Source organism: Salvia splendens, chromosome 21 (assembly GCF_004379255.2).
Source record: "Salvia splendens isolate huo1 chromosome 21, SspV2, whole genome shotgun sequence".
Classification (NCBI taxonomy): Eukaryota; Viridiplantae; Streptophyta; class Magnoliopsida; order Lamiales; family Lamiaceae; genus Salvia; species Salvia splendens.
This window is the reverse complement of record NC_056052.1, coordinates 14069494-14089906: the sequence shown is the minus strand read 5'-3', so window position 1 is coordinate 14089906 and position 20413 is coordinate 14069494. Positions and strand designations below refer to the sequence as shown.

At 47.8% G+C, this 20413-nt stretch overlaps 1 long non-coding RNA gene across 1 annotated transcript; it reads right to left on the bottom strand.

Moving 5' to 3' along the window:
* Nucleotides 1-3604: 3604 nt before the first annotated feature.
* LOC121783731 lies at nucleotides 3605-4907 on the bottom strand. Its single transcript, XR_006046633.1, has 2 exons — nucleotides 4517-4907; nucleotides 3605-4440 (listed from the first exon to the last, which is right to left on the bottom strand). It is a non-coding gene; the product is annotated as an uncharacterized LOC121783731 (long non-coding RNA).
* Between the last annotated feature and the right edge of the window lie 15506 nt (nucleotides 4908-20413).

Genomic DNA, 20413 nt, shown 5'->3' with positions numbered 1-20413 from the left:
AGGAGTCGCCATCAATCGGTGCAATTTAAGCCTTTCAATGTGGTATGGCAAGTGCAAATGTTCCTTAGAAATAGCATGGCCAATGGTTCCTATAAACCGAAGCATTGGAAAGGAGTCCGCCTCAAGATCAACGCCCCAAGTCAGGCCGAGCCACGGAAGACCAGGCCCCTTGCGATGGTGGTCAAATGGAACCCGCCGGATGAACCGTGGATCAAACTCAACACTGACGGAGCATACAGTGAGGCAACGGATAAAGCCGGGGGGGGAGGACTTGTTCGTGACCATGAGGGCAACATGCTTGCAGCCTTTACCTCCCCACTCGAGGCTCACTCAGCCTTCGAAGCGGAGCTCCTGGCCATCCAATTCGGGTTGACGCTCGCCGCAGAATTCAGAAGGCCTATATGGGTTGAGTCGGATGCACAACAAGCGGTTAAGCTCCTAAATGGCACGCGCTGGGGACCGGCCCATATTAGCCGGGTGATGGCGCGAATCGCAATCCTCAAGTGCCAACAAGACACTCGTATCACCTTCATCCACCGGGAAGGGAATAGAGCAGGAGATCTCCTCGCCAAAATGGGATTAGAAAGAAATGACTACTACCGTATGAATGCCCTCACGGCACCAAGGCACCTCACAGCGATGATTAGAATGGATGCAATGGGTATCCCGAACATTCGGGTCCATAATGAAGAGGAAGAATAGGCTCGAGTTTTGGCTGAAAGGGATGTATAGTCTTTATTTTGTGTTGAATTGTATTTTACCTTTTGAAAGGGAGTATGATGAGGTCCGAGCTTGTGGTACCGGACTGCATACTACTCCTAATTTTTCGTGTAGGCACATCAATTTCGGGTGTGGCCACGTTTTGTAATCAACCACTTTTGAAATATAGGGATGAGGGACCCACGAACCCTCCACCGTGAAGGTGTTTGATTAAAAAAAAAAAAAAAAAAAAAGACGGCTTTTCGCACCAGATACGGTCACTACGAGTTTGTGGTAATGCCTTTTGGATTGACCAATGCCCCTGCGGTGTTCATGGATTTAATGAATCGCATATTCCACCCATATCTCAACAATTTTGTCCTGGTCTTCATAGACGACGTCCTCATCTATTCGAAGAATAGATCGGAACATGCTGAGCATCTAAGAACTACCCTCAAAACGTTAAGGACCGAGAGACTCTATGCTAAATTCAGCAAGTGCGAATTCTGGCTCAATGAGGTTGATTTTCTTGGACACATAGTAACGGCAGAAGGAATTCGGGTAGATCCAGCGAAGGTAGAGGCCGTACAAAATTGGAAATCACCAACCAGCCCGAACGAAATTCGGAGTTTTCTAGGACTGGCTGGCTACTACAGAAGATTCATCGAAGGGTTCTCAAAGATTGCCAGGCCAATGACCTAACAACTCAAAAAAGGGCATCAAGTTTGTGTGGACCCCTGAATGCGAAGCTAGCTTCCAACTGCTAAAAGAGAAACTAACCACCGCCCCCGTGTTAGCCGTGCCAGAATCAGGAACAAAACTCGGGTGCGTCCTAATGCAGAACGGGAAGGTGATAGCTTACGCGTCGAGACAACTCCGACCCCACGAACTGAACTACCCCACCCACGATCTGGAATTAGCAGCCGTAGTGCATGCACTGAAAATTTGGAGACACCACCTATATGGGGTTAAGTGTGAGATTTTCACTGACCACAAGAGCTTAAAGTACTTCTTCGAACAAAAGGATCTAAACATGCGGCAGAGGAGATGGCTCGAGCTGGTGAAGGATTACGATTGCAGCATAAACTACCATCCTGGCAAAGCAAATGTGGTAGTTGACGCACTGAGTCGAAAGTCTCAACAACTAGCTTGTCTGGCCACCCGGGAGGAAATACTGATACAGGAATTCGCCAAGATGAGGATAGAAATAGTACAAGCACCGGAAACGGTGGAAGCCAAAATCGCTACTTTGGTGCTGCAGCCCGACATGAGAAAACGAATAGTTGACGCCCAAAGACACGACGAAGCTCTAGAGAAAATACGAATGAAAGTGCGAACCGGTGAGCAAAGCAATTATAGGGAAGAGGCGGACAATGCCCTCACTTTTGAAGGAAGACTGTGTGTACCAGCCAACCTGGACCTAAGGAACGAAATATTGATCGAGGCACACGACACCCCATATACCGCCCACCCGGGAAGCACAAAAATGTTCCAAGATCTAAAAAGAAAATTTTGGTGGGACGGCATGAAAAGAAGCATCGCAACGTTTGTCGAGAGATGTTTAACTTGCCAGTGAGTCAAGGCATTGCACCAACGACCTTACGGGAAATTACAACCCTTGGAAATTCCAGAGTGGAAGTGGGAACACATCGCCATGGATTTCGTGACAGGCCTACCTAGATCCAAGCGCGGGAATACTGCCATTTGGGTAATTGTTGATCGACTCACAAAAAGTGCTCATTTTATCCCTATTCCCATCACGTATGGGTCCGAGAAACTAGCACAGTAATACGTACAAGAAATCGTGCGTCTGCATGGAGTGCCTGTGTCCATCACGTCAGACCGAGACTCGAAGTTTACGTCCAGATTCTGGCAAAGCATGCATAGGGAATTGGGTACGAGATTAAATTTCAGTACCGCATTCCACCCCCAGACCGACGGACAATCCGAGAGGACAATTCAAACTCTGGAAGATATGTTGAGGGCCGTCGTACTTTATAGAGGGGAAAACTGGGAATCCATCTTGCACCTGATAGAGAGTTTGCCTATAATAATAGTTATCAAGCCACCATCGACATGGCGCCTTACGAGGCACTATATGGAAGAAAATGTCGGTCTCCACTCTATTGGGACGAAGTAGGGGAGAGAAAAGTATTAGGCCCAGAAACCGTGGCAGAGATGATTGAAATCGTGAGACAAATCCGGAATCGGATTAAGGAAGCGCAAGACCGGCAAAATTCCTACGTCGATGAGCGTCGAACGGAATTGAAATTTAACATTGGGGAGAAAGTCTTTTTGAAAGTATCTCCTTCCAAGGGAATAGCCAGATTTGGACTCAGGGGAAAGCTGAAACCTCGATTTATTGGACCCTATGAAATTCTGGAGGAAGTAGGCCCGGTAGCATATCGTTTGGCATTATCACCAAATTTTGGGAATGTGCACAACGTATTCCACGTCTCCCAACTTCGAAGGTACGTGTTCGACCCGAAACATGTGATTCGTCATGAAGAAATCGCTCTAGAACCTGACCTGAGTTATGAAGAGAAACCGGTAGAAATACTAGACCGGAAAGTGCAGCAGCTTCGGAACAAGTCGATTACTACAGTGAAGGTTTTATGGAAAAACCACGGACAGGAAGAAGCAACATGGGAGCTAGAAGAGAAAATGAAGGAAAAATATCCCGAGCTTTTTGTCTAAATACTTTCTAAATTTCGGGACGAAATTTCTTTTAAGAGGGATAGTATGTAACGACCCGCTAAATCTATATTATTAGAAACAATATTATTAGCTTGATTATCTATATAAGTGACTTTTATGCGATTAAATCCGAACTACGATAGATTTCCGTTGTTTGTTTCGACGTTAGGCAAGAAAATAGAACACATAAAAATAGTACACCTATACAAATATAATAAAGTCCCATAATTAAAATTTTAATGTCCGATACATTCGATAAAAGTCCAACAAAATTTTTATTCTTTACATCGTATGTTTTAAGAAAGCGGGTACTTCAACGCGGAGGACCACGAACTTGAACCAATTATACCTACACCAAATTAAATGATTAAGTAAGCAAATACTCAAATAAAAAAAAATAATTAATATTTTTTTTAGCTTATCCGAGAAGGACCATTGTCATGGCAGCATTAAATGCTGCCTTGATGAGTAATAGAAATAATGAATGCTGAATTAATGAAGGGTAGAAAAAAATCCTCCTTCTCTGACACATCTGGTAATTATTCTCTGCAAGAATAATTGCAAGATACGTCTGCTCTTTTTTTTTATATAAATCAGTATATTTACCCATTTTCTTTCACCATAAAACATCACCTTCACAAACCCCACATAATCCCTTCATAAACCCCACATAATCTCACAACAAGCTGAAGCAAGAGGAGTAAACAAATTCAGCTACACCATCACACGAAAGCACAAAATTCAACAACTCTCTTTCATAATCAAACAAAAGTAAGTACCACAACTCACTTATTAACATATTAAAATTTTACATGTAGGCAAACTTAGTCTTGAAGAACATAGCTAATCAAGAACATAGTTGCTATGACACGTCTAAGCATAAAATGGTAAAATGGCAGTTTCTCAATTAATGATAGTAACTTATCTTAGAAGATGAATCTACCGGACTTCCGACAGCAAGCTTCGGCACTCCTTCGTCAATAAAAAAAAACGTTCCATACCCCAAATCAACCACCAAAATCGTAACTTTCACCCGCCTACATGCTTCAAACACCAAGAATCTTACATATGTATAATTTAACAAAGTAAAAATCTAGAGAAAACTAGGATTAATTCTTACCAACTGGGTGAGGTGGACGGCGGTTGTGGTGTTGTCGGAGGAGGGGGTCAGTGGTCGCAGAGTGTGGGGGAGGCTGCCGGAGGTGAAGCAACAGCATAGGGGGAGATGCCGGAGCCGCCGCTTGCTGCACGAGGTGATAGCAGAATCCATGGCGGCTGGGGAGGCCTTCGGCGACGGCGGCTGAGGCGGATCCGCGTAGACGGCGGACCCGCAGCGGTGGCAGAGGTGCGGCGAATCTGGGGAGAAAGAAGGGACGGCGGCGGCGTGAGGCTGAGATAAGAGAGAAGAGTGAGAGAGAGAGAGAGGGGAGAGATGAGCGCAGCCGGAGCGGCGGCGCTGGCGAGTGGGGCGGTGAGGCTGGTGGCGGCGGAGTCCAAATGGGAGAAGAAAGCTGCTGTTCTTTTTTTTTGAAATGAGGAAGGATGACAAGGATTTAGGGTATTAGTAATGGGTTCTTTTTTTGGGCTAATGATTTAAATGTTTGGGCCTCGAAAAAAAGAGTTTAATCTAAGCCTAATTTCATTACAGTAAATAATTAGGAAAAGACCCAATTTTGAATTAAATTATTTTTTGGCCTAAGAGTAAAATAATACTAGTACTTACATTTAGACCATCCACAATGCCGCCCAGCCGAGTGCCGGCGCTGGGCGGTTCGCTGGGCGGTCTATTGCAGTCGCCCAGCGGGCGAATGGAGAGAGAAACCGCGCAGCGCTGGGTGGTCCGCTCGGCGCTATTGAAGCGCCCGGATCGCCCAGCGCACCGCCTAGCGTGAAATTTTTTTTTTTCCGAAACACTATATATACGCGCTTTGCTCGTCATTTTCATTCGCATCACTTGTTTTAACGAGTACTCTCTCTATCTTAATTTCTGTACAAGATCAACAAGGAAAATGGATCTCAACAACGAGCCTAGTTCTGGGAGTAGCGGTCACAAACTCCGTCGATCCCCGTGGGAAGTGGATGGGGTCAGATGCCCAGGTACTACAACATGTACCCGTGGCAGCAGATGTATTCCGGGATGCCAACGGGGGGGAGTCCGCCGGGGGGGTTTCCGGCGGTACCGGGATGGGCACCACCGGGATGGGCACCCGGGATGCAGATGATGCCCGGGGGGGGGGGGGGTACCGCCGACACAGGGGACTCCGGGGGTAGTACCGGCTACACAGTGGACTTATGGGGGGTCCCCGGCGACGGCGGGGGATGTCTATCGCCCCAGTTTAGATTTTTCAACTGGTTCATCGCACACATCGACCCAAACGCCCTTGGGGTTTGATAGTTTCTCCTTAGATGACTTGGTGTTTGATACTCCCGGAGCTCCGAAAACTCTCGTTGAAGGGGGAGGGGCAGAGCGGGTGCGTGGCGCCCCCGCGAAGAAGGGCAAGAAGATGGTCGGCGAGTCGTCGCAGCCGGGTGAGGAGGAGGTACGAAGGAGGTGGACAGACGAGGAGAACGTCGCACTCTGCAAGGCGTGGGTGAGTGTTTGCGACGATCCTCTCGTTTCGAACGAGCAGAGGATCGTCAACATGTGGGGCAAGATAGCAGCAGCCTACATGAGATTTTGCCCGGAGGGGAGGCCACGCAACGGGGAGGATTGCTGGAAGGCCTGGAACCGAATCAGGAGTGCGGTCACCCGATTTTCGGGTTTGTACACCAACGCACTCCGCATGATGAGCAGTGGCCAAACGGAGGAGGACTGCAGGAGAATAGCTGAGAAAGCCTTCCCACTGAAGGGGGTATACAAGGACTTCACCTACTGGAACTGCTATCTTGTGCTGAACGAGTCCGAGAAGTTCCGAGTAGGTGTCGACTCTGGCTGGCTGAAGAAGCAACGACTGAACTACACCGGCGATTTCAGCGGCAGCAGCGGTGGTTCCCACGACCTCCCCGAGACGACGCAGGAGTTCCCCACGCCGCATTCGGTCGGTGGCCGACCTCGCCCGATGGGGCGCAAGCGCGCTCAGCGGGAGGCGAGGGGGAACGCCGGGGCTTCCCAGGAGGTCCAGTCGGCATCCCCCCTTGGCCAATCCACCGAGGATATCAAATTCTTCGCTCGCGCCCAAACGCGCGCTCAGTTGATCAAGACGATGGCCGAATGGCGGGTGGCGACGGATCCTGTGGAGAAGAGCGTGCTTCAAACCTTGCTCATGAGCCTGCAGGACGAGTTGGAGGCGGCACGGAGGACGAGTTGGAGGCAGCGGTGGTGGCGGCGGCGATGGTGGCGACAGCGACGGAGGCGGCGACGACGGAGACGAGGAGTGAATTGGCACTCCTTTTTATTATTGTATTTTTTTTTAAAATTAATGTATTTTTTTAAATTATTGTACTTTTTAAATTTTAATATTATTATTAAACTTTTCCCGTATTTGTCTCATAAATTAAATTTCGTATATTGTGTGATTGTTAATTATTTCATTTTGTATATATTTGTTAATAGTGATGTGGATATTATGTGGCTAGGCTATGACTGGGCTATTGCTGGGCTATTTGCTTGTTTTGATGATGTGGCAGGAGGATTTTTAGTGCTGATGATGTGGCAGTGGCTAGGCTATGGCTGGGCTATTGCTGGGCTATTCCTATTGTGGATGGTCTTAGTTATCCAGTAAATTTCGTTTAATATTAATATTTATCCTAAAGTTTAAATGGCATAATTTATTCTATTTTATATTCTTTCACAGTAATATATATAGCCAAATGCACGTACTTTTTCATTCCATCGGAAACATAATACTACATACTCTATGATTGAATTAGAATTTGAATATAATCCTAAATAATAATAATAATAATAATAATAATAATCGGGGCTAGGCTTGAGACTTTCTCCCTAAGTAGATGAGACTTTGCTTCTTTTCTTAAAACTAAAATAGTACTTTCCTTTTGTGTTGTTTCAAAAAGGTTATCTCCGCAAGTAAGGTCGGAGTAAGAAATTCAAGTTAAGGAAACTAAGTGATCAAGGTGAGCTTTCTTATACTAAAATACAAATCGTATTCTATGAAAACTCGAACACATGTCCGTGATTTTAATGATGTTGTCTTGCCATAAATGTGGTGTCCCTACTCGGAACCTCTGACCATGAACGGCAGAGAAAGGTGACCGTGGAAGGTGGCCACCTTCCCGGCACATGGAAACCTCTGACATGATGGGCAGAGAAGGTGACCGTGCGAGAACACCATCTCGACGGCATAGTGTGATCAGATAAGGCTAAGTACATGAAAAAGGGCCCAATGTGAATATTTTTAGTAAGCTCGAGACTTTTAAATAAAATCCCCGAGTGTTACTGTGATGATGGCTTGACAATATTTTCAAAAGTATATTTGTATTTTTTTGGCAAGGTGTTCACTGAGTACTTTTGTACTCAGCCCTGCATATATTTCTAAATGTGCAGGTTGAGTCGTGGAAAGGGGGAGGGACAAGTGCTGTGGAGAGCAAGCTAGTAACTAACTAAGAATAAAACTCTCGGAGGTTCATGTCTCCACACATGGACCGCGTTCTTTTGTTTCCGCTGTGCCGGTTAAGAGGAAATGCCTATTTTACTTTTGACTCTGATAATCAGAACTTATATGAATAGTCACTCGATTCTGTATAATCGAGTGTATTTTGTTATAAGTATTTCACTATTTGACTTTATTTTTGTGTGTCTTGTTCTGCCTTGGCTTTAATTTTCCCCTAAATTCTATCCCCGCTTCTTATAATCCCTCCTTAGTCACGATTTCCCCGAGTTATGCTATCCTTAGCTAACTGCGGCCGTGACATGTATAGTGTATAAATTGTATATTTTGTGCTACTACCCATAGTGTGTGCAATGTAGGCATGTATGTTTACAGTACATGTGTAGTGTATTTTATTTATAGTGTGATTAATATTTGTGGTATGTATAGTGTGTATATAGCGCGCAATGTGTATGAAGTGTGTTTTATTTATATTGTGTTTGTGTATTTTATTTATAATGTATTTAATATTTGTAGTATGTGTCATGTATATATCGTGTATATTATGTGTGCATTTATTGTGTAGTATATTTAAATTGTGTATTTTGTGTACGTAGTAAGTGTGGGTTGTATGTGCAGTCCATTTAGTGCGTAGTATAAATTGTGAATTTTATGCGTAGTATAAATTGTATGTAGTGAGTGTGCGTAGTAGGTGCCACGTATGTATAAATTGTGAATTTTATGTATATATTTGATGTGTAGTATATAAATAGAGTATTTTGTTTTAGTATGTGTAATGGCCACGATTTAATTACCTTAACCTTATGAAATAATTAAAGAAATGTGAAGTGAATGCCTCTTCCTAAATACCTTAAGTACGATTATTATGCAATGCCTATGTTCGATTTGCACGATTAAAGACTAACATAAATCTAGAAATTTAAAGAAACGAGCAAGGATCGAATAAAAATGGAAATCTGTCCGTTTATTCTTTAAGTAAATAAAATACAACGTGCTACTTTCCGAACTTTGTCTTAGTTTACAAAATGTATGATAATGAAAATGAAGGAAAAATAATACATTCTAACTTTTATAAAATGTTTCATACATGTTTGAAAGAAAAGAAAGCTTGGAAAAGCACTACCCTATTACAATTTAGAAATGCTAAGCTTCGGCCCATTCCTTAGGCTCGATTTTCGGCCCGATTGTCGACGGCCAGTTGGGCCCGGGACATCAAGGTGGCAGCCGTATGTGATCAGTCCACTTTCTCACAAACAAATTAAACTAAAAACGCATAAGATACTAAGGCAGTTTGCAACCTATACTTAAGTGGAAAGGGTGACATTGCCTTTTCAATAATGGAGATGAGCTTGGCCTAAAGAGGGCAAGGTCAACCTGCAACATCTTTTTTTTTTTTTAGTAAACACCGTCACGGTGGAGGGTTCGTGGGTCCCTCATCCCTATATTTCAAAAAAGGGGGTAGGTTACAATTCATGGCCACACCCGATAGTGGTGTCCCGACAAAGAAAGAGCCATTAGAGTAGTGAGCGGTCCGCGCCAACATGGTGCGGACCTCGCCCTACTCCATTCAAAATTCAGAATGATAAAAACGACCTAGACTAGGTAGAGTCTTCATGTCGGACTCGGATATTCGGAATGCCCATCTCCTCCAAGCGGATCATTGCCCTTAATAGCCGAGGGGCTGTGCTATCATTCATGCGGTGATACTCTAATTTCTCCGCACCCATTTTTGCTAGAAAATCAGCCACTTTGTTTCCCTCCCGATGAATAAAGGATGTGCGGAGTGTTATATGTCGTTTGAGGACGATTAGACGAGCTACTTCATGTCTAACTTGGGCCGGCCCCCAGCTGGCACCATTAAGGAGGTTAAGGGCCTGTTCAGAGTCCACCTCGAGCCAAATAGGTCGGTTAAACTCCTTCGCCAAGGTTAGTCCGTGATGGATGGCCTTGAGTTCAGCCTCAAGGGCCGAGTGGGCTCGGAGTGGTGTGGTGAAGGCGACTAGCATTCGCCCTGCACAGTCACGGATAATTCCTCCCCCTCCGGCCTTATCCAAGGATTCCAGGAAGGCACCGTCCGTATTGATCTTGATCCATGCCCTGTCCGGAGGGTGCCATTTAATTGATACAACAAGAGGCCTCGGCACCCTATTCTCCGCTTCGGCCGGTAGGTGAAAATTGAATCTCACTCCCTTCCAATGTTTTTTCTTTATGTTCCCATTAATCATGCTGTTTCGGATATAAGTTTGTACCTGCCACACCACGTTGTACTCCTTGAATTGGGTCATTTGGTGACGACTACGATTCCTCTCGGCCCATAGGAACCACATGATAAGATAAGGCATAGCGTGGCTCAGGTGTTTCTTGTTATCTTGCCTGGTTCTTCTCGACCAGACCTCCAGTCGTTCCGGAATGGTGTCATTGACCTGGATTCGTGGTGCTGATCCTTCAAACCAAGCATCAAACTCCCTCCACACCCTGGTAGCCCCTGTTCCTTGGATGAAGAGGTGTTGTAGGGACTCAATGTTTGGCCTAAATTGGCAACATTGGCATTTAGAGGCCATCTCAATCTTTCTCCACTGGAGCTTTGTGTCGACCGGGATACGGTTAGAGAGCAACCTCCAAATGAAGATGGAAATTGAATGTGTAAGGCCGACCTTCCATAAGTCATCCAAGCCCCGGATGATAGGCCTCCGGTTACGGATGGTCTCCCATGTCGTGGCAAGGGAGAAGTCCCCGAGCCGAGAGATGTTCCATCTTGGGATGTCCGGTTCTCCATGAACAATTGGGGTGCCGATAATTTGCTGGATTACATGGTGCGGGAGGCCGGCTTGGGTTTGGAGGAGTTGGAGTTTGGTTTCGTCCCATACTCCATCCCGGGTATAGTCCTCGATCCTATCCCTTGCGCATCTTCGATCATCAAGCGCTAGCTCCCTTAAGGTGCAATTGCCGAGCCATATGTCGTCCCAGAAAAAGATCTTGCCTAGCTCCACCACCCATCTGATGTGCGGCTGTGCTTGCACCCGAACTTTCATGAGCCGTTTCCAATTTGGGCTACTTCGTCCCGAGGGCCTAGCCACAAGAGGGGAAGCCATGGTACAGTACTTGGTCATCATATAAATAGCCCAAAGAGAGTTTTGCTCCCTAAATCGCCACCACAATTTGACATTGAAGGCTCGGAGAACCTCCTTTGACTTGCGGATGCCAAGGCCGCCCTCGGCGGTGGGTAGGCAGATTTGATCCCACCCGATCCAATGTGTCTTCTTCCTTTCATTTGAGGATCCCCAGAAGAACCTAGCCAGCTGTTGATCAATCTGTTTGAGAGCGCCGGCTGTTGGCTCGATGGCTTGAAAAATGTGAAGGGGAACCGCTTCCAGGGTACTCTTGATTAGTGTTAGCCTCCCCCCGAACGAGAGATGCCTATGAGCCCATCCCGAGATCCGCGACGCCACTTTCTCCCGGAGGAACATAAACTTGTCCGTTCGTTTAACTCCTCGAAATATGGGTACTCCCAAGTAAAGAAAAGGGAATGTACCTTGAGAGAATCCTCCTTCCGAGTGGATTGATCCTGCCCAACCATCATGAATCTCGGCAATGTAGAAATTACTCTTAGCAAGGTTGACTTGTTGGCCCGAGACCTCCGCATAATCTTCAAGGCATGCTCTTAGGCGCCTAATAGAGGGCGCCGCCGCTTGGGTGAAGATGATGATATCGTCGGCATAGGCTAAGTGGCTAATCTCCATGCAGTGCCGGGCCGCCTTGAAAGCCATCTCTTTGTGTCCCAAAATAAGTTTATCAAGCGCCCTAGAGAGGTATTCCGCTGCAATCACAAACAGGGCCGGTGAGATAGGATCGCCCTGTCGGAGCCCTCGGGTAGACTTGAAGAAGCCCGAGGGGGCGCCATTAATTAGCACCGAGAACCAACACGTGCCAACACATCTTTCAATGAGGGAGATCCAAGCTTCCGGAAATCCCATTTGTCGTATGACCTTGATGAGAAACGGCCATTGGACGCGGTCATAGGCCTTTGTCATGTCAATTTTAAGAGCAACATTCGGGGCAGGGGAGCACCTTGGAAGCTCGTGGAACATTTCCTGGGCCAGGAGCACGTTATCGTTCAAAATTCGACCTTTCACGAACCCACTTTGGTTTGGGGCAATGACATGGGGAAGGAAAGGAGTAAGCCTTTTCGTAAGGACCTTTGTAATGATCTTGTTGATCACGTTGCACAAGCTGATGGGGCGATAGTCCCCCCACGATTCAGGAGTGAGCTTCTTGGGGATCAGGACTATACTTGTTGCTGTGACACTCCGCGGGAGGAACGCCCCAAGGAAGAATTGTCTAACCGCATGAACCACATCTTGTCCCACGATACCCCAGCACGTTTGATAGAAGGTAGCCGTAAAACCATCCGGTCCTGGTGCACTATCCCCAGATATATCAAACACAGCTCGCTTAATTTCATCCCCCTCAGGTGGTGTAGGAAGATCCCGGAGTTGTTCCGAAGGTGGGAGCTGGCGGATCAAACTAAAGTCCGGCACGCCGAGGGCCAAGGGTGGGGGTGCTAGGAGGTTCTTGTAGAAATCAACCGCCGAGTTCTTGATCTCTTCCTCCCCAGTGATTTCCACTCCATTCACGGATATTCTATGAATCCGCAATCGAATCCTCTTCTGTTTAACCCAGCTTTGATAGAACCTTGTGTTCTTGTCTCCATCCGCTAGCCATCGGAGGGCCGCTTTTTGTCTCCAATAGTCTTCCTCCATTTTGAGGAGAAGGATGTAATTGGCAATGAGATTGTTTACCAAGGCTCTGTTTTCGCCCGACGGGTTTATTTCAAACTCACTTTGGGCCTCAGCCACCTTATCTTCTATTTCCTTTAGATTGGCATGTATATTTCCAAAGACTTCCTTATTCCAAAGTTTGAGCATTTTTTTTGTTCGCGCAAGCTTGATTTGAAGATTAAGCAATCCCTCGGCCTCCGTAGGCTGGTTCCAAGTATTGCGTACAGTATCCAAGAAGCCCTCATGGCGGATCCACATGTTTGGAATCGGAAGGCCTTTCCTCCGGGCTGCCGATTAGGACATCTACATCTTGCCAAGACCGGCCCATGATCCGATGAGACGCGTGGGAGGTTTGTAACCCTCGTTGCCTCAAAAACCTGTGGCCAAGCATCATTCACCAAAATTCTATCGAGCCTCTCCATAAGTCCGTTCTTTGCCCACGTGTAGTCCGATCCGTCGAACCCCGGGTCAAGAAGCCTGCAATCCTCAATTGTCTCGGCGAAGTCAATCATCTCAGCTTGCCGGTTGGTGTCGCTCCCAACTCTCTCATGTGGGGATAGAATAGTGTTGAAGTCCCTGCCGACGATCCAAGGTGTTCCGTCGGTGATGACCGCAATCTCCCTCAACTTATCCCAAAGGTGGTATCTTCCCGTCCGTGAGCACTTCGCGTAGATAGCCGAGACTGAAATGTGTCTTTCAAGGCGAGGAGAAAGGAAAGGGCCGTGGAGCATTTGATCCGAGTCCTCTTCCACAACAAAGTTGGCGCCCTCCTCAACAAAAATCCAAATTTTCCCATTAGTATTTGAGCCTTTAAACACTAGCCCCAATGCCCTAGAGAATTTCTCCGGGTTGGGGTCTGTAAACGGCTCCATTATTGCAAGAAATTGAACATTATGAGACTTGATCAATCTTTTTAAAACGTTTTGGGTTGGAGCATTCGCAATACCCCTAACGTTCCAAAACATATAGTTTAAGGACATAATTAACAGTGAGGTTCCGTACCCGGCGGGTGTGAAGGCCCCCCTCGGTAATCGGTCATTTGTTGGTCGTGCCATTCGTGATCCGTCTCGGCCTCCAAGATTGGGTTGCTCGCACCACCAGCATCATCACTATTGTGCGCACCCCTCTCGAAGCTCTCATTGGCATCATGATCACCATCCTCATATTCTTCATCTTCCATGAGGGAGAAGTATTGATTAGTGCTCAAACAGTTTGCCTTCTCTTGTTCTCTACTCTTGGCCACGGTGGTCTTTGTTGTTGAGCCGCTTGGGCCGATTGGTGCCGAGACGGGATTCCCACCCCGGACGGCCGAGCCCCGGTTAACGACACCCAGTGTCGCTTCCTCGAGTGGATAGGCAAAAGGCTTGAAGCCTTTAAGATGGCTTGAGGCATCTCGACCATTCCGAGTTCCACTCGCACGATGTGATTCCGACGAAGCTTCCTTGTTGTCATTGAAATCTCCTAAGATGTCCGGGCCTTGCCAATGTGTGTCCGCACCTTTGGTTCCTTTTGCTTTGTAGTTTGCTCGATCAGCACCACTATTCTTTTTCTTCCCTTGGCGTTTCCATTCATTAGGATTAGCATTAGGATTAGCATCATTCCCCCCGGTGTCTTGCATGTGTTTAACACCTCGGTCGTCCGAATGTGGCTGTTTGAGTGGGCCGACATTATAGTTTCTCTTGGCCGGTCGTTCCTTCTTGCCCGTTGCATAACAAACCTCCCTCGTGTGTCCAACATGTTTGCAATCTTGACAATAGGAAGGAATCTTATCCCATCGGACTTGTTGCACCGTCTCCCGCCCACAAAGATCAAGAATGATCTCCTCGGGAGGTGGCTTTGTAATATCAATCTCGATGCAAATGCGTGCGAAGGATAGCCGAGACTTGTTGGCCGTGGCACGGTCGATTTGAATTGGGGTACCGAGGAGCTTGCCGATGGTGAATAGGGCCGATTGATCATAGAGGTGAATTGGGAGGCCTATTAAGTTGCACCAAATTGCCGCGATCGGGGACTCACAATACGCATCAAATTCCGGGGACCATTTGAATACCCTCATCGGGTGTCGGTCAATGAACCATACGGGGGAGCCCCTCGGGCCACCAAGAAGGCGAGCATAATCCCCAATGTCCTCGCATTGAATAAGAATGTGTTTAGCATTAATATATTTCCAATTAAAGCCACGACTCAATTTGATGTTGTCAAGGGCCTTTTGAATTTGATGCCCCGTGGGGATAGAATGAGAAAACTTACCCACGATTGCGTGCCCAATGCCTTCAGCCAACTTTCGTGTCTCCGCCCCGGAAAAGTAAATGGTCGGGATGCCGTTTGATGCTGAGGCAAAGCCAATGTTTTGAATCTTCTCCGGTTCGAACACTTGCGGGCCGGTTGGGTCGGAGGAGCCTTTTAGCACTTCGGCCAATGTTATCGGCTTCCCGGCGTTCGCCGAGTGTGGCTCGTGTGTCTTGGGCAGGTTCGCATGGTTCAATCCCGTGCTCGGCCCCATCCCTGTTCCGGAAGTTTGTTGGTTCGGCCCATGCAAATCCAGAGGTGTATAGTTGTTGCTCGTCTCCGGGTCACTATCTCCAATTACCATCGGGATGGACGTTTCAATGCTTGGGACTCCATATCCTAATCGAAGAGGCGCTTTCGGTTGCGTTCCTTGTGGCACGGAGCTGCCCCATCTTAGTTTTGGATTTGTCGCGGCCATCTCCTCCTTCCGACTCGGTGATCCCTTCTCAAAAGTGTCCCGAATTTTGAGTGTTCTACCTTTCTCAAGTGGTGGAAACTCCTCAAGTGAGGCGATAAGGTCCGTCGAGGGTGAGGACCCCGGAGGTTCAAGTCTCGGCACCCGGCTGGCGCGCGCCACGTAGGGCTTACTTCCGGTCTCCGGTGGTCCGGCAATGATGAGGGGTTGGGCGGCCATTGTGTCGAGGGTCTCCGCCGAGTCCAAGGTGGCGAGGTGGATGAGTTCATGGGTTTGTGGCTGTATTGGAGCCTCAACGGCTAGCAACTCACGTGAGCCCCCATTGTGGTAAGGCACCAAGGCACTTTCAAAAGGTGATTTTGTTCCTAACTCCATTTCGGGCAAGTTGACTACTCCTTCTTTCAAGGTATTCTTTGCAGCACATGTGACACCTTTATTGGGAGGGTAAGGGACAAAGGAGCTTTTCAAAGGTGGTTTTGTTCCTTTATCCATATTTGGCAAGATGACTTCACCAACCATCTTGGAGAGTTGTGCATCACGTGGTCCAACATGAGGTGGTGGGGGAGCGTGCGCGGCTGGCTCGACACTTGCTTCGACGGTCGACCGGCCGTCGCCGGAGTCTTGGCCGGAGGACGGAATCTCGCCGGCATAGTCGTAAGAGTCAAGAACAATGGCGATTTTCTCATCCCCTTCATCATAGGTGACGATTTCGGCCTCATTCCCGGGTGGAGCCACCTTCATATCGCGGCCGGGAGGCGCCGGAAAGATGGTTGTTTTGCATTTGGGACTTCCACCCGGTGAGCCACCTTCGGCCCCGAAATCAATCTTCTTCCGGAGTTGCTTGTCTTCCGGCATAGGTGAGAGTACAAACCTTTTCCGACCATCGCCTATGGTGGAAGGGGCCGGGGTACTTTTCCTCTCTTTCACGTTTGTTTTCAAGGATTTCCTCGCCATTTTCTTGGAGGGAAGGCTTGTGGAGGAAGCCTCTTCCGACGTGAACGTCATTTGTTGGACCAAGGGAGGGTCCTCGGCCGCCCGGAGGACCATTTGCTGATCCGAGACGGTGCGGGGTTCCTCGGACCCCGGTGGAGGATCCGGCGGGTGTTCCGGCATGGCTGAAGGAGAGTCAAGACACCAGCCGCACCGGGGAGTTGAGCGGAGGTTGGTGAGGTGTGGCTCGAGACTGGTGGAGCGAGCTGGGGTTGTGGTTTTGGCCTTGGACGAACGAGGGTGGTGGTCGGAGATGAACGGAAGGTCGGCGTGGGGGAGTGGTCGAAAGGTGGATTATCGTTCAAAAGGGAGAATTGCTAGAGAGAAGGGAGAGCATCTCTCTCTAGAGAAGGGTACCTACTATAGAAGGAAACAAAACATGCAACAACCCAAATTAATGCTTCACTAGTACACAATTTTGGCTATAAAAACCCTTCTCACACCACCTGGGAACATTCCCACATACTTTAGAATTCCTCCCAGCAACGTAACTGAGTAAGGAGTAACTAAGGGCTAAGAGCTTCTACAACGCAGCTACAGTTTTCAGGTAAAATACTACAATTTAACATCTTTTAGAGCCACCACAACCTAGAATTTCAAGTAGCTTTCATTCTAAATAAGATCAGTTGTAATACAACCAAACTCCCCCTTGTATCATGTGAAATCAACCTCATCAACTAGCCAAGAACTTAGATGTCAATAGGACTCTCACACCAATATCAAGAGCAAGCATTTGCTAAGCTTCACAAATAATAAGCAACCTCACAACTTAAGGATGTAACGCAAACCATAGAATTCAATGCAGTGAAATAGAAATTCTTCTCCAAAGATCATGACTTTAGATACCACAATCAAAGGCTTCCAACATAGCTACTGCTCGAATCTAAAACCAATAAAGAGGAAAAAGGGGAGGGGATGGAAAGCTTAGCTTGGGTGGTGGCTGACCGACGACGTGCGGGTGGAGCTGCCGTTTGTGAGTAGTGACGGAGAGCCGACCCTGCTCGTCAAGCGGCCGGAGACGAGGTGGGTGAGCGAGACCACGGTGACCGACGGGCAAGGCACAGCCGAGCCTCTTCGATTTAAGGCTTCCAATTGGAGATTTACGGCGTGAAGTTGGGAGTGAGGGAGTGATGCCGGTGAACGGTGGTGGATAATGGCCAGTGACCAATTCGCCGAGGAAGAAGAGGGAAGGCGAAGCTAGGGGTTGTCCCTTTTAATTTAGGGCTTTTGAAATGAGATAGTTTGAGAAGAGAGGGGGAATCCGAGAGAGGCAGGAGGGGCGGTGTTTGGTGGTGGTGACAGAAATGGCGGTGTGATGCATGGAAATGATGATAGTAGAATGAAGGAAGAAATAACAAGTGTGCAGGGATGAAAGCACACGAGGAAATCGCGGAGAATATCGACACGTGGCGTGAAGAATAGTTTGTTATTAGTTAGTTAGATTCATCATTTCAAGTTAGTTACGATTAGTTCACAGTTGTTACGATTAGTTAGTTAATTCACAGCTATATAAGCTGGATTCCCTTCAGTTGTAACTCTCATATTATCGAATTAATGCAAGTTGTTTCTCCTTCCTCACTCTCATCTCCTTCCCATAGTTCCATACGTGTTGGTGCAATTTCGGTCGTCGTTCCAATCATCGGTGACCCCGATTCCGTACCAAGTGGTATCAACCTACCCGATCCGACTCCTGTGATGGTGGACACTCGCCCCGGAGATATGCGGCGTTTGGAGGAGCTAGTCAAAGCTACCATGGCTGAATTCTCTACGAAGATCACTGATTCTGATCGGCGTTGGGAGGAATCTGATGAGGCGCACGATCTAACCTTGAAGGAATTCCGCGAGGAGCTTCTTTTTTTATTAATTAAACACCTTCACGGTGGAGGGTTCGTGGGTCCCTCATCCCTATATTTCAACTCAAAAAGTGGTTACAATCAAAGGATTACAAGTAGGCCGAGCTTTCTATGTCTTGGTGAACAAAATTAATTTACAAAACACTCTAGGACAATTACACCACAACAGTAAGGAGAGGTCATGCCATAAGTACTCTACAGCGTCCGGTGAAAGCAAGATCGGTGGGTCCAATCCCTGCCCAAGCTCTACTCACGGTCCTCATCTCTCACCCGAAGGTTGGGGATTCCCATCTCGTCCATTTGAAGAATGGCTTTGAGCATTCTCGGAGCATTGTGGGTGGTCAAACGGTAGGGGGAGTCTTGTTCAATGCCCATCTTGGCGAGCAGGTCAGCCGCTTTGTTGCCCTCTCGGTGAATGAAGGTGGCGCGAATGATATGCTGTCTCTTGAAGGCGTGGAGGCAGGCCATTGCTTGGCAAACATGCGTCGGGCCCCAAGTGTTGCCATTGAGTAATTTGATAGCTTGTTCATCGTCCAATTCAATCCAGATGGGTTGGTTATACTCCTTAGCTACCACCAACCCATGGTGCAAGGCCAAAAGCTCGGCCTCCAGTGCCGAATGGGCGTCGAGGGGTGTTGCAAAGGCCACGAGCATCTTCCCGAAATAGTCCCGAACGACACCCCCCCTCCCTTATCCGTTGCTACCATATACACACCATCCGTATTTAGCTTGATCCACGGTCGATCCGGAGGTTGCCACTTAATCGGCATGACGATCGGTCTCGGTCCCCTTGTCTCGAGTTGGTTCGGGATGCTCATTCTAAGTTTCACTCCTCTCCACTATTTCGGCTTGATATGCCCGTTGGCCATGTTGTTGTGAAGGAACATCTGAACTTGGCAGACCACGTTGAAAGGTTTAAACTGATCTTGCTCATGCCGACTAAGAGTCCTATGCGGACGGCATTATCATCTTCACGACATTATCATCTTCACTCAAGCGGCGGCAAATCCTATGCGCCGGCTAAGAGCCTGTCTCGAAAAATATGAAAGAGTCTCCGGCCAACAAGTCAGCCTCGCCAAGAGTAATTTCTATATTGCCGAGGCCCATGAACACTGGGCAAACTCGATCCAGGCGGAAGGAGGCTTCTCTAGAGGGGCCTTTCCTTTTCTCTATCTCGGTGTCCCTATCTACCGTGGTGTCAAGCGCACGGACATGTTCCTCTTTCTACGGGAAAAGATTGCAAGAAGGATCTCAGGATGGGCACACCGTCACCTATCCTTTGGAGGAAGGCTTACGTTGATTAAGAGCACTCTTGAAGCGATCCCCTTGCACATCTTTCAAGCCGTCGAGCCCACGGCCGGTACCCTCAAGCAACTTGATCAACAAATGGCCCGATTCTTTTGGGGGTCTACGAATGAAAAGAAGCGGACCCATTGGATTGGATGGGAACAAATGTGCCGGCCCACTGATGAAGGAGGCCTTGGGATCCGAAAAACTATGGAGGTCCTCCACGCTTTCAATATCAAACTGTGGTGGCGATTTCGGGAGCAAAACTCCCTTTGGGCAAGATACATGATGGCAAAATATTGCTCCAACTCCACACCGCTCACCTTGAGATTGCCGAGCAGGAGTAGCCCTACGTGGAGAAGGCTCTCAAGAGCATGGCCCCTCGCGCAACCGCACATGAGATGGCTAGTGGGACAAGGGGACATCTACTTCTGGGATGACATTTGGCTTGGCAATAGCCCTCTGAGGGAACTTAGCCTTGATGATAGGGGAAGACCAACCACCCGGGTCTCGGAGTTCATTACAAATGGTGGTTGGGATGTGCCCAAGCTTCAACTCCTTCACAATCAGGCCGGCCTCCCTCAGCATGTTATCGATGGCATCATTAATACACCGATCCTCCATGACGAACAGGATATCCCGAGGTGGAACCTCTCTAAGCATGGGGAATTCACGGTGGCTTCGACATGGGACACACTTCGAGGACGAAACCCGATCATCCATGGTTTGGGGGACGTTTGGAAGGTAGGCCTCACCAACTCAATAGCCATCTTTATCTGGAGGCTTCTCTCCAATCGGGTGCCGGTTGACACGAAACTTCAGTGGCGGGAGATTGAG